The sequence below is a fragment of the Talpa occidentalis genome, unplaced genomic scaffold, assembly GCF_014898055.3.
Source record: "Talpa occidentalis isolate TD23 unplaced genomic scaffold, MPIMG_talOcc4v2.1 talOcc4.13, whole genome shotgun sequence".
NCBI lineage: Eukaryota > Metazoa > Chordata > Mammalia > Eulipotyphla > Talpidae > Talpa > Talpa occidentalis.
The window spans coordinates 91,228,386-91,240,741 of NW_023601322.1; the positions used below are offsets into that span (position 1 = coordinate 91,228,386).

General features: G+C 38.9%; 1 protein-coding gene across 12 annotated transcripts in view; it reads left to right on the forward strand.

The window, feature by feature from the left end:
* The window catches only part of LOC119243609 (uncharacterized), a 782,255-nt gene that overhangs the window by 396,074 nt on the left and 373,825 nt on the right, over positions 1-12,356 (forward strand). For 9 of the 12 annotated variants that reach the window (XR_008551531.1, XR_008551536.1, XR_008551535.1 and 6 more), the window contains exon 7: positions 11,465-11,644. The exons of the other annotated variants lie outside the window; for them this stretch is intronic. The gene's annotated coding sequence lies outside the window, so the exon portion shown is untranslated. The remainder of the gene's footprint in view (positions 1-11,464; positions 11,645-12,356) is intronic. 12 annotated transcript variants of the gene reach the window in all.

A 12,356-nucleotide genomic window follows, 5' to 3' on the forward strand; every position in this document is an offset into this window, starting at 1 on the left:
TGGAATATTTTCTCTGTTCCTACATCTCTCTCCTCTCCTTCTGGAATTCCTATAACTCTTATATTTCCTTTCCTCATGGAGTCAGATAGTTCTCGAAGTCTTTCTTCATTCTTTTTCCTTCGTACTTCTCTTTCCTTTTCTGTTTTGGTTCTTTTTATTTCTGTGTCTTCAAGAGAACTTATTCGTTCTTCCATTTCATCTATTCTGCTTTCCTTGCTTTTCCCGGAGTTCTTTAGTTCCTCCATTAATTCTTTGATCTCCTGCATTTCTTTTACTTCCCTCTTTAGGGACTCAATTTCATTCTTCTGACCATTGTTTTCCCTCTTTAGGGACTCAATTTCCTTCTTCTGATCTATCACTTTTTTAATCATGGCAATTTTAAATTCTCTTTCTGGAAGGCTCAGAAGTTCTTCCAAGTTGCTGTCGTTGCAATCTGGGGAGTGGTTTTCTTTTTGTGGTGTGCTTCTTTCCTGAGGAGTTGTTAGGTTGTGTGTGGTTCTTCTACTCCCTACTGTCTGTTTTCTAATTTGTCGTATGCGTTGGGACACTGTGATGCTCGGACTGACTGGCATCTTGGGTGAACTTCTCCGCTCCCCTCTGGCTCTTCCAGGAGCCATCTCTGCCTTCTGGGGGAGCTTTCTGCTGGTTTTAGGCAGTTTTTACTGAAGAAATGTCCCTGTTCTCAAATGGCGAAGCGGGATGCAGTCCCTGCGCCTCCGGTTTCAGGCACGCTCTTCTGCGCACCCGGTCTGCCCCGGACGTGGGTGCCTGCTCCCTCTGTGGGCTCAGACTGCTGGTCGGAAGGGGCCTGGCATGGAATAACTTCCCGGCTGGCCACTGCAGAAGCCTTCTGCCCTTTTCAAGCAGCCTTAAGAAATTTCCTGTTCTATGGGGTGTTAGTGACTTTTTTTTTCCTGGTCACTAGGTGGCGCCAGAGATCTCTCCTATTGTCCTTGGGGGGCTGTTTTTCGTCCCCCCCACCCCGTGGGACAGGGAACAGAGCGGGAATGGTAGGGTACACCTCAACAGCTTTGGGGTGCTGTGTCTGCCTTGTGCCCCACCGTCGTGGAGAACCCACGCCCCGAATTTTCGTGCCCCGGGTCTCAGTTCAAAGCCCTCAGTTCCAGGACGTGGGCTGTAGCCCAGTTCAGTGGCGCGGGAAGGGCGCCTTTTGCACTGCTCCTGTGCCCGGGTGCCTGGTTCCTGCTCACTCAGGGAGGGACCTTCACCTCAGTGAGGACCTCCGCGCGTCTCCCCGCAAGCCTAGGTCGTCTCCCCGCAAGCCTAGGTCGCAGGCGCGGGTACCTGGGCAGCCGCGATTCCGGTCTGCACTTGCTTTTCAAGCTCCCCGAGCGCGCAGCGTTTCCGCACAGGCTTACCGGCAGCCGGGGCTGTGTGCGCGTCTCCCGGGGTCTTTGTTCTTCTCTAATGGCGCCCGGAGCCGTTCGCTCACCGCCGCGGCGGATCCTGCAGGGTTCTCCACAGCTCCCGTTCACGGGGTGTGGTGGCTGCAATAGTTCCTTTCCACTCCCAGTCCCGCTTGCTGCGTGTTTGTTCTTGTGGGTCGTTTTGGTTTGTTGTTTCCCTCCTCTCTGTGGGTCGGAGAGTGCTGCCTCTGTGGGCGGGGGAGGGGAGCAGGGTTCTGCGCTTTCCTCCCTTCTGGTTCTCTTTTATGGCCACTTTCTTCTTCGGGTAGTTTGCTGGCGTCACCCGTTTATCTTCCGTGTCCCAGTTCTCACTGGGACCTGCCGCTTTTCCTCCCTATTAACTTTTTTTTAATGGGAGATCTTACTCGCAGCGTCTCCTCACCGCCATGTTGCTCCGCCCCCCTCCTCTCTCTATATATTTTTTTTGGCAGGGTGAATTGACAGTGTTACTCTTCCGGAGGACTAGTTTTCCCTGATTAGGAGAACCCAAAAACTGTCAGTTTCAGAGTTAGTCAAATGCCTTATGCGTAGTCTAAATGAATTTTTATCTTTCTTTATATATTTTTAATTTTGTTTTCACTTTTTAACAATTTTTTTAACCAATATTACCACATCCTACTTAGTCATGAAGCTGTGTCCCTGGGTTTTGGGGCAAGAAGGCAATGTAAAGTCTTGTGAAGGGAAGTTCAAAATTCCAATTCAATCTAAAAGACCAGAATTTTGATAAAATACATGTGAAGCAATATATTTAGATCAAAAAGTATTAGAGGACATTAAGTTCTGAAATGGCATGAGCTTGATTGCTTTATGATGAAGTTGTGGCTGAATCACTTCCATGGGTTCAGTCTAGATAATGTTGGAAAATTTGGCAAAGGGTCCATCGATCTTACTCTCTATACGTCGCATAGCTTATTTTGAAGCCAGATTGAATTTGTGTAATTAATAGAACTGTAGACACTCATGCAATAAAATAAGTTACCTTATTTCTCTTTATTATTTTTCATACTGCTTATTTTTCACTACTGTTATTTATTTTTTTCAAACCTATCTGTCTTATCCGTAGTGTGGTGTGGAAAAATTAGTGGGTGGTGGAATCAGAGGAACCAAATCTTGCAAACTTTGCAGACTTATTATGCTATTTCACTAAAATTTTGTTTGGTTACCTATAATATTATTGCTGTGAAATGATGCATAAATATGTATAGTACTCTTTAATTGATATTTTGAAAGTGTTGAAATCATTGGGCATTAGGTTGTTTTTAATATTTTGCCATTTTATTGTGACTGTCAGTATATGCAAATACTGTATATTTCTTGTTCCTTTAATATGACAAAATACTCTAAGATTATTAAGTCACAATTAAGATTAGTAATGCATATGAAGAAATAATTTCTATAATATCATGCAACACATATAAGTGGAACATAAAAATTTTTGTTCTTGCCTACACTGGATATGTTTTTTTATTTTAATTTTCAGAAATATTACAGGAGAAAAACATTACTATATTGATCTGCAGTGTGTTTTTTTAAGATTTATTTATTTATACATAAAAGAACTGGGGTACAGGCCAGAGGTGTGGAGGGTGAGAGGGTTTACCAGAGACAGAGTGGGGAACAAAACAGGCAGATGATCTGAAATACACTGCTGAGGGGAGCAGCGGGCGAGTCAGGAGAGGTCTGCTGTGCCATGTGGGTAGCTCCCTGTCTGGGAATCAAACTCGTGCTACAGTGGCTGTGGCGAGGTTCTTAAGTTGCATCTTAAGGCCACCAGGGAGGCCCCTTGATTTGCAGTATTTTTGATGAATGATCAGGCTAAATATCCATTGTAACTTTATTTTGTTAATTCATTTTATCTGTACTTTGCATGGACATGCAAATGTCTATTTTTTGACCAGGACATCCTTTCCTTATTGATGATAAGAAATATATTATGTTTTGCATAAGAGATATGTTTTTTGATGTAACTTACATCATTTCCCTCACAAATCTTGACATTACGCAGGATGACCTGCCTGATTTACTTTCCCTAACCCTTTCCCACTTAAAATTGTGTATCCATGAGCTGTGTTGTATTTGCTTAAATTATTTTTCATTATTTCTCTTGTCATTTTCTATATGTTTATCATTCATTTCAACACAGTAACTTTGTTGTGTTTTGCAATTTTCTTACCAACTGAAAACTCTTAAGTCATGCTTTCTCTGTGTGTTTTTAATTTCAGTTTTTGTTTTGACTGGACTGCATTACATATCATCAAAACTTTTGTTAGTACTGTTGTATATTTTCATGTCTGAGACTCTCTTTACTCTTTGAGATACCAGTTTTCACCTAACTTAACCTTTGAGTATGTTTACTAGTATTCACTATTCCCTGAAAATTGATTCACAAGTATTTAATGGTCAATGTTACATTAGAATTTATTTTTTAGAGTTTGTAATACTGTTTATTATGAGAGAAATGTTACTTTTTATAAGCTAGCATTTAACCACTCTTAAAATTTGCTGTTTAACTGAATAGGGAAGAGGTATTCTAAAATTATGGTATGTTCATTCAGGGCACATAAGGTATAGGGACTCTTTTCTGAAAATGTTACTTTTTTAAAAATATTTATTTATTTATTTATACAAGCACTGGGTACAGTCAGAAGCTTGGGAGGGTGAGAGAATTCACCAGAGCCAGAGCGGGGAACAGAACAGGCAGAAGGACTGAAGTACACTGCTGAGGGGAGCAGCGGGCGGCAGGAGAGGTCTGTGTGCCACGTGGGACCCTCGCTGGTGGCTGGGGATCAAACCAGCGCTGCAGAGGCTGTGGGCAGCTTCGCAGCCTGGTGCTCAAGCGCTGCACCACCAGGGGAGGCCCTGAAAATGTTATGTTGAAACACATTTCCTTTTTCAGTTTGTGAGAACTGTCATCAGCTTTGCCTTTTCTTTCCAGCCTTTCCTTATAATCCCCAGTGACTTTACCCTCTATTCATTTGGTGAGTTTTAGATAAATATTCCTACTTATAATCTCTCTTTTGAGCGGTAACTATGCATCCTTAATGCAAATTTCCCATGGGTATTTTTGCTAAACATATTCTTAACTTCATAATAAGCATTCACAAAATGCCTGTGTGGTCTTTCTTCTCCTGAATGATTTACCTTTGGACTACCCTATACCTTTGTCTTATTTTATGAATAGATATTTTAATACCTTTGCTTTTGGATCCACCAATGATATTTATATAGCACCTTCATTTTTTGTTTCTACTAAGCTAGTTTAAAATATTGCTAACAAATTCCATGTGGACTTTATGTAATGTCTTCCCTGTGCATTTCCCCAGTATTTTCAGTTTGGCCTTTGCCTTAAGCAATGACTGAACTTTGGATTCTGGAAGTGGGGGTACCTCAATTGGCCCCAGGAAGTCATGCAACAATTTTCACATTGGCCTAATTTCTCAAATTTAAACCTGTTTTAAGGCTGATTAGGGCTCTTTTAGGAATGGTTTAAGAAACACCATTTAATGCTTGGTTAAAGCCGAACTTCTGAGAAAACTGTGACACAAAATGTATAGAAGTGCCGCATGTTCAATTGAAGGCAATACATGTTAGCAGGAACTAGGAAATCATGTGACAGTAACAAGTTGGTCCAATTTTTCACCTGGATGATTTCTCTATCAGAGTCTAAATAGCAACCTTCACAAAATGTTCTGCTTCACAAAACTTATTTTAAATTTTCTGATTTAAGAGCTAAATAACATAGAGTAAAACATAATAAAGTTTGATATTTGTAAGAAAAAGTCACTGTAATTAATCAAGTTTTGTCTGTTTGTTAACTTGTTTGATTTATACAGGCTGTCTGCATACATTTCCTTGTAGCTGTTTAGCAAAGAGCCGTTTGAAGAAATACAGTGAAACATGGGGTTCCAATACCTTAGAGGTCTAATCATATACCTTGTGTGAGTTCTGGAAACAGTAGGGAAATGAGTCATTGTGTCACTAGGAAGATCCAGAAACTTTCATGTTTCTGGTGGCAGCATGTATTTTGTAACAAAATAGAAATGTGCTTTATAATAGCTTGTGCCCTTTGGTGTTATAGAAAATACTTTAGTTCTTACGGTAATGTATGAATATTGTATTGATACTAAATTCATGGGAACTTTGGAAAATCTGTAATAAGTCACTTTGCTATCTTTGCCTTTTACCAATATTCAATCACTTTATCATTAAGTAAGCATGTCACTTGATGTTTAAAAGTTTTGAGTTGAGTTATGTGGCTGCAGAGTAGTAGTTGTAAAGCACATGCAAGAATCAAGCAACACTCCTGAAATAACTTCAGGTTTAATAACTGTTAAATCCATCAAAGCACCCAAAATTAGTTTTTATAGCATGGAATTCAACAATTTTCTTCTAACATAATAAATATATCTCCAAACTCAAGATTTGGGCAGACCCAGATTAATTCATTATTAATTCCACAGCCCTAAAGCTGTAGCCACCCGCAGGCCTGGGAACATTTATGTGCACGTGTTCCAATCAAATACAATGGAATAAAAATACATAAATGTGGAGCTATTTGTAAAAAATTTGAATAACAATCAAGAGTATATCAAGTATAAAGTGTTCCATAGAGGCTACAAAAACCTATTTGATCTTCATGGGACATTTCACTCTGATTAAGTGATTAAACAGAAGTATTTAATGAAAAAAAATAAGTGCTTATGTCATTAACTTCATCTTAAGAATAGTAGAGATGAAGATTCCATGTATTTTATGCAAAATAATGCTTTCTCATTTTAAGCATTGCAATCATTTTGTAGAATTTAAAGAGAGCAAGTCTCAGGAATATTAACAAAATTGACTAGACGCACAGAGTGGTGATTGACAAGCTGTATTTTTTTTTTTTTTTAAAGATTTATTTATTTATTTATTTATTTATTCATACAAGCACTGGGTACAGTCAGAAGCGCGGGAGGGTGAGCGAATTCACCAGAGCCAGAGCGGGGAGCAGAGCAGGCAGAAGGACCGAAGTACACTGCTGAGGGGAGCAGCGGGCGGCAGGAGAGGTCTGCGCGCCATGTGGGACCCTCCTCTGGTGGCCGGGGAGCAGCCGGGGATCGAACCGGCTCTGCAGAGGCTGCGGGCAGCTTCGCAACCCAGCGCTCAACCGCTGTGCCACCGGGGAGGCCCGACAAGCTGTATTTTTATGTGCTTGCTGTTCTCTAAACCTAATGCTATTTCCATCATGTCTGTATGTATGATCTGTATATATGTGTGTATTTGTGTGTGTGTGCGTGTGTGTATGTGTGTCTATGTGTGTGTATGAATTCAGAGAAAGAAGCAATACTGTGAGATCTGGTAAGCAGCTTAAAGTTAATGGAATAAGTGGACCTTAAGCCTCTTTGTAGGACTGGAATAATTTAGATACAGGAAGAAAATGAGATTGGATTCTTCAGATTGAATAATGGCATTAGGGGTAAGATAGGCAAGTATGAGTTGTCTGGTAAATAATGGCTCTTTACATCTCTCTCATGCTATTTTTGTACTCAGTACTCTATTGCAGAGCCTTATCAATTCATATTTAAATGATTTCTGGAGGCTTCAAAATAAATCAAACTCTACAAAAGTTTCTTCATCTAATGTAGATCGACATCAGGGTATTCTTTACAAAAATTCATTCATTCCTTCGCTATGCATTTATTGGATGTTTGCCTACTATGTATCAGGAGCTATGCTAGGTGTTGGAGATGCTATAAGACAAAATATACTCCCTGCCTACTTGCCTATTTTAGTCACTGCTCAGGAACTAGTTTGATATATGATTCTACAGCTTCAGTGAAGATTCTGCGTTACAAATCAAAATTGAAGGATCGTCTTCAAATTGGTGATAATTGAGATTCTAGGTGATTGTGTGGGAGGTAGAATAGAGAAAAGGCATAAGAAACCTAGAGGAAGGCCAGCTTTTCTTGAGGGTAATGAATTTCCACAGGAAAGAGAGCAGAGAAAGGAGAAGCAGGTGGTATACAGGAAGTCCAGGAGGCTGGGATTAGTTGAAAGAGGAAATGCTCTGCAGATGTCACTTGGGTATTGTCTTAAGAAAACACAATAATAGCACCGTGCACTTGAGTGTGTGCTGTAGGAGAGAGGTGGAGATTCCAAGTTGAGGTTCTGGATCCTTAACTTCCTAGCTGGGTAAACTACGTCCATGGTAGCAAGATTAGTCCTTGAGACCTTAGTTAAATATGTGCATTATTTTCGTAACCAAGAAGCTTGATTGCAAATAAGATGTTATTAATGTTTCATTTATGATGCTGAACAATATTCTTCTTTAAAAACTGTATAGTGATGTTGTTTTTCTTATGCTTTTAAGGAGGTTATGGACGGTCAGAAGGGCAGGTGGTGGAGGACTATTCTGACAGCCATGTTAGACTGGCTTAACTGATAACCTGGTGCTCTGACACAGAAAAACTACACATTTAGAAAATTTGAGTTTTAGGACAAAATTTACTTTTTGAGCCTCTTTCTTTAGTGAGTGATGTGTTTTCAGGAGACTAAGAGTAGCTACAGTTGAATTTTAAACTTCTTGTTTTCATTCATTTCTGATTAATAAATTGTTTTAACACATTAAGCTATTTTGGAGATCTCAGTACAGATACGTTTCTTTATATTTAAAGTCATCTCTCTGTATATAGTATAATGGCATTTATGAGAGGGAAATGATATAAATTTGAGATGTTTATTTTTAACAAAGTGGTTTTCCAAATGAAACTGTCATGAGGTCACTAGCTTTGGAAATTTTAATTTGCAGCATGCTGCTACCCCCTGACCTAAGAGAACCAAATGCCCTAGGAAAGAATAACTTATCAGAGTTTTTTTTAGTCATTTTAATTTTTAAAAATAGACTTTATAGAACTGTTTTCATTTAACAACAAAATTGAGGGGTAAAGATATTCCCCACATATCCTTTGCTCCCACAGATGTGTAGCTCTCCTCTTATCAACATCCCTCATCAATGAACCTACATTATAACACATTATCACTCAAGACTATTGTTTATATTAGGGTTCACTCTTGAAGTCTTATGTTCCATGGATTTGTACGAATGTGTAATGACAGATATCAATGATTATATTATCATAAGAGAGGTTTCACTGCCATAAAATTCTTCTGTGCTCTGCCTAACCACATCTCCCTTACTTCTAACTCCTGGCAACAACTGATCTTTGTGATACTGCCACAGTTTTGCCTTTTCCAGAATGTGACATGGTTGGGGTCATGCAGTGCTTTTCAGATTGATTGCTTTCACTTAGGTGATCTAATTCTTCTCCTGCCTTGATAGCTTTTTTTGTTTTTCCTTCTTCTTTCTTTTTTTTGTTTTTTTGGTGCTGAATAGTATTCATTTAGCTGCTTAAAAGTTTTGACACTCACGAATAAAATGGCTATTAAACATCCAAGTGCAGATTTTGTGGGGTGTAAATTTCTAAGTCCTTAGTATAAATACTAAGGATCGTAATTGCTAGATAATATGCTAATATATACTTAGTTATGTAAGAAAGCTTCAAGGTATCTTCCAAAGTGACTGTAACACTTTTGCCAGCAGTAAATGAGAGTGTCTGTTTGTTCCCTATCCTCTGCAGCCTTTGTTGTCTTTGCCACATTGGAACTGGCTTTCTTTAGTGATTAGTGGTATCTCACTGTTGTTTTGATTAGCATTTCCCTGAAGATATATGATGTGGAACATCTTCCATATTCTCATTTGTCATCTGTATATTTTCTTTGACGTGACTGTTAAAGCCTTTGGACCATTTTTTAATTGGGTTGCTTCTTATTGTTGAGTTTTTTATAAATCTTTGTATATTTTGGGTAACAGTCATTTATCAGAAATTTTTTTTTGCAAATATTTTCTCTCAGGCTATGATTTGTCTTTGCATTTTCTTGACAGTGTCTATCACAGAGCAGAAAATTTTAATTTTAATAAATTTCACAAAATCTTTCTTTCATGGATGGTTCCTTTGGTGTTTTATGTAAAAAGTTATCTCAAATCCAAAGCCATCTAGGTTTTTTTTTAATCAAATCAGGTTTTTAATAAAGTTGTTTAATAATTTTATGTTTTACAGTTATAACTCTGGTCAATTCTTAGTTAATTTTTGTGAAGGGTATGATTGATTTGTGTCCAGATTCATTTTTTTTTGTATATAAATGTCTAGTTCTATCACATTTGTTGGGAAGATTATGTTTGCTACATTGTTTTGCCTTTGCTCCTTTGTCCAAGATGAGTTGACTGTTTTTATGTTGGTCTACTTATAGGTTCTCTATCCTGTTCCCGTAATCCGCTTGCTATTCTTTCACCAGTGCCGTGCTGTCTTGATTACTGTAACTTTACAGAAAGTCTTGATGTCAAGTAGTGTCTCAGTCCTCCAGTTTTGTCCTTTTCCTTCAATATTGTGTGGGTTCTTCTAAGTCCTTTCCTTCCCTATGTGTGCTTTTAAACACATCTGTCAACATCCACAAAGTAACTTTTGGCATTCCAGTGAATCTGTTGATCAGGTTGTAAAAAGTCAACATTTTCATGATATCGAATCTTCCTTCTATGAGCATAGACTATTTCTCCATTTATTTAGATCTTACTGTAGAATTCAGAGATATAGCTAAGAGTCAGTCAAAACTAAAGGGTAGTAACTGGGGCCTCCCTGGTGGTGCAGGGGGTTAAGATGCAGCACTGTGAATCTATCCATAGCCACTGCAGCACTACTTTGATCCCAGCCAGAGAGCTGACCCACATGATGCAGGAGACATCTCCTTTTTCACCCCACTGCTCTCCTCAGCAGTGTATTTTGGTCAACCCACCGGTTCTGTTCCCTACTCTGTCTCTAGTGAATCCTCTCACCCCCTCTCCACACCTCTAGCCTGTACCCCAGTTCTTGTGTGCATAAATAAATAAATCCTTAAAAAAAACAAGCAAACAAAAAAAAACTAAAGTAGTACCAAACTCTTAACATCTAACTGCAAAACTGAGGCAACCAGAAGGGGAGGGTAGCATGGTGGGAGCGGCTGAGGAGAGGGCTCAATGAAACATGGTGGAAGATGGTTGGGTCACTGGTGGTGGACATGGTATAAATATGTATTTTTGTGGGGCCTCCCCTGGTGGTGCAGCAGTTGGTGGTGCCCGCAGCCTCTGCAGTGCCGGTTCATTTCCCGGGCTGCCAGCGAGGGGCCCCCAAAAAAAATGTACTTTTATAGAGGCTTATACCTATAATCCCCAATGATACAACTAATTACATCTCAATAAACTTAATTTGAAAATAAAATGAATTCTTTTGGTTTTGTATTTATTGTTACAGAAAGGAAAAGCAGTAAAAATAATAGTGGAGTATTGAGAATTCTTTTGTTTGTAGATAATTGAAAAATAAGCAGTTCAAATGAACTAATCAAAAGCACAAGCTCTTCGTAGGCATTACTCATAGCAGCTGGGGAATAAAGGTACTCTTGATAGACACTGGCATATTTATTAAATGTGAATATATAAAAAGTTCTCAGAGTAGTTGCCTGGTTTGATAGGCTGTGTCATGCTGGACCCTAGTGTATCTGTGCCGCTCTGTACCCACATCCCTTAATATCTCCCCCCACAATAACTGCTGATGGGTTGGAACTTGCTAAATGGATCAGTAGCAAAGGGGACAGCAATAGAAATTGGGACATATTTTACACTTTGTGAATTGTCTATTCTTGTTTCTGGGAATACTTCTGCCTTCATGTGAGGAAACCTGGGTTGGTTCCAGGAGGGAGAGAGTCCAGGGAGAAGTGTCTACAGGAGGGAGAAAGTCCAGGGAGAGAGTGTCTACAGCCATTTCAGTTGAGACACCAGATAAGTCAGTGAGAGACTTTCAGGTCAGCATAGCTGCCTCTGACCAGAAGAATTACTCAATGAATTCTAAGCACTATAGACATAAGTGTTTGTTGTACTTGGTAAACACATGGTATATTTGGAGGTGGGTGGTTATCATTTGACAAATACTAACTGGTAGACCATGTCTGTTATTTTTATTTCTTTCTCTTAGGAAATTGACAAAGTGTTTTCCTGATGTTAACTTAAGATACGTTTAAAGACTGAAAAGGGAAAAGCTTGAATCTAAAATTGACATGTCATTCCTGTATCTTGAATAGTTTGATCAGAATAATCAGTGACTCAAAATTATAATTGATGCATAAGTGAGCACTTCTGGCTATTCAGAAATGAGGTAATGCATATATTATTAAATATGATAATGCCAGTAATTTTCTCACCCAATTTATGTTTATGGTTTTGTTCCCAACAGTGATGTCCAACTTCATTTGAAATTCAAAACAATTGAAGTTAAGAAGTTAATTTAAAAAAAAAATTATTGAGTTAATACTAGAGTGTTAAAGGACAGTTTGCTTAAAGTTTCAATGAATATACATGTAAAGGGCCTCCCTGGTGGCGCAGGCAGTTGAGCGAAGAGCTGTGAAGCTGTCTGCAGCCTCTGCAGTGCGGGTTCGAGCCCTGTCGTCTGTGGAGATACCCACATGGTGCGGCAGACCTCTCCTGTCTCACCTGCAGCTCCCCTCAGCAGTGTATTTTTGTCAGTTTGCCTGTTCCCTACTCTTTCTGGTGAATCCTCTCACCCTCCCGCACATCTGGCTTCTTGTATAAATAAATAAATCTTTAAAAAAATAAATACATGTAACGAATATATTTGAAAATAATGCTGTTTTATTGGTTAGCTCACTATTAACCTGAAAACACTAGAATTTTAAGTGTTAGTTGTCTTGAAACTATGGTTTTGAAAAATAGATAAAGCTCACTTTAACATAGAATATATTACTTTAAAATTTGATTAATTTCCTACATATTCTTTTCTCTTACTTAACTCTGTCTTTCCTCATCACATTTATATTTATTGAATCTTTGGCAGCAAAGGTTGAGTGGAT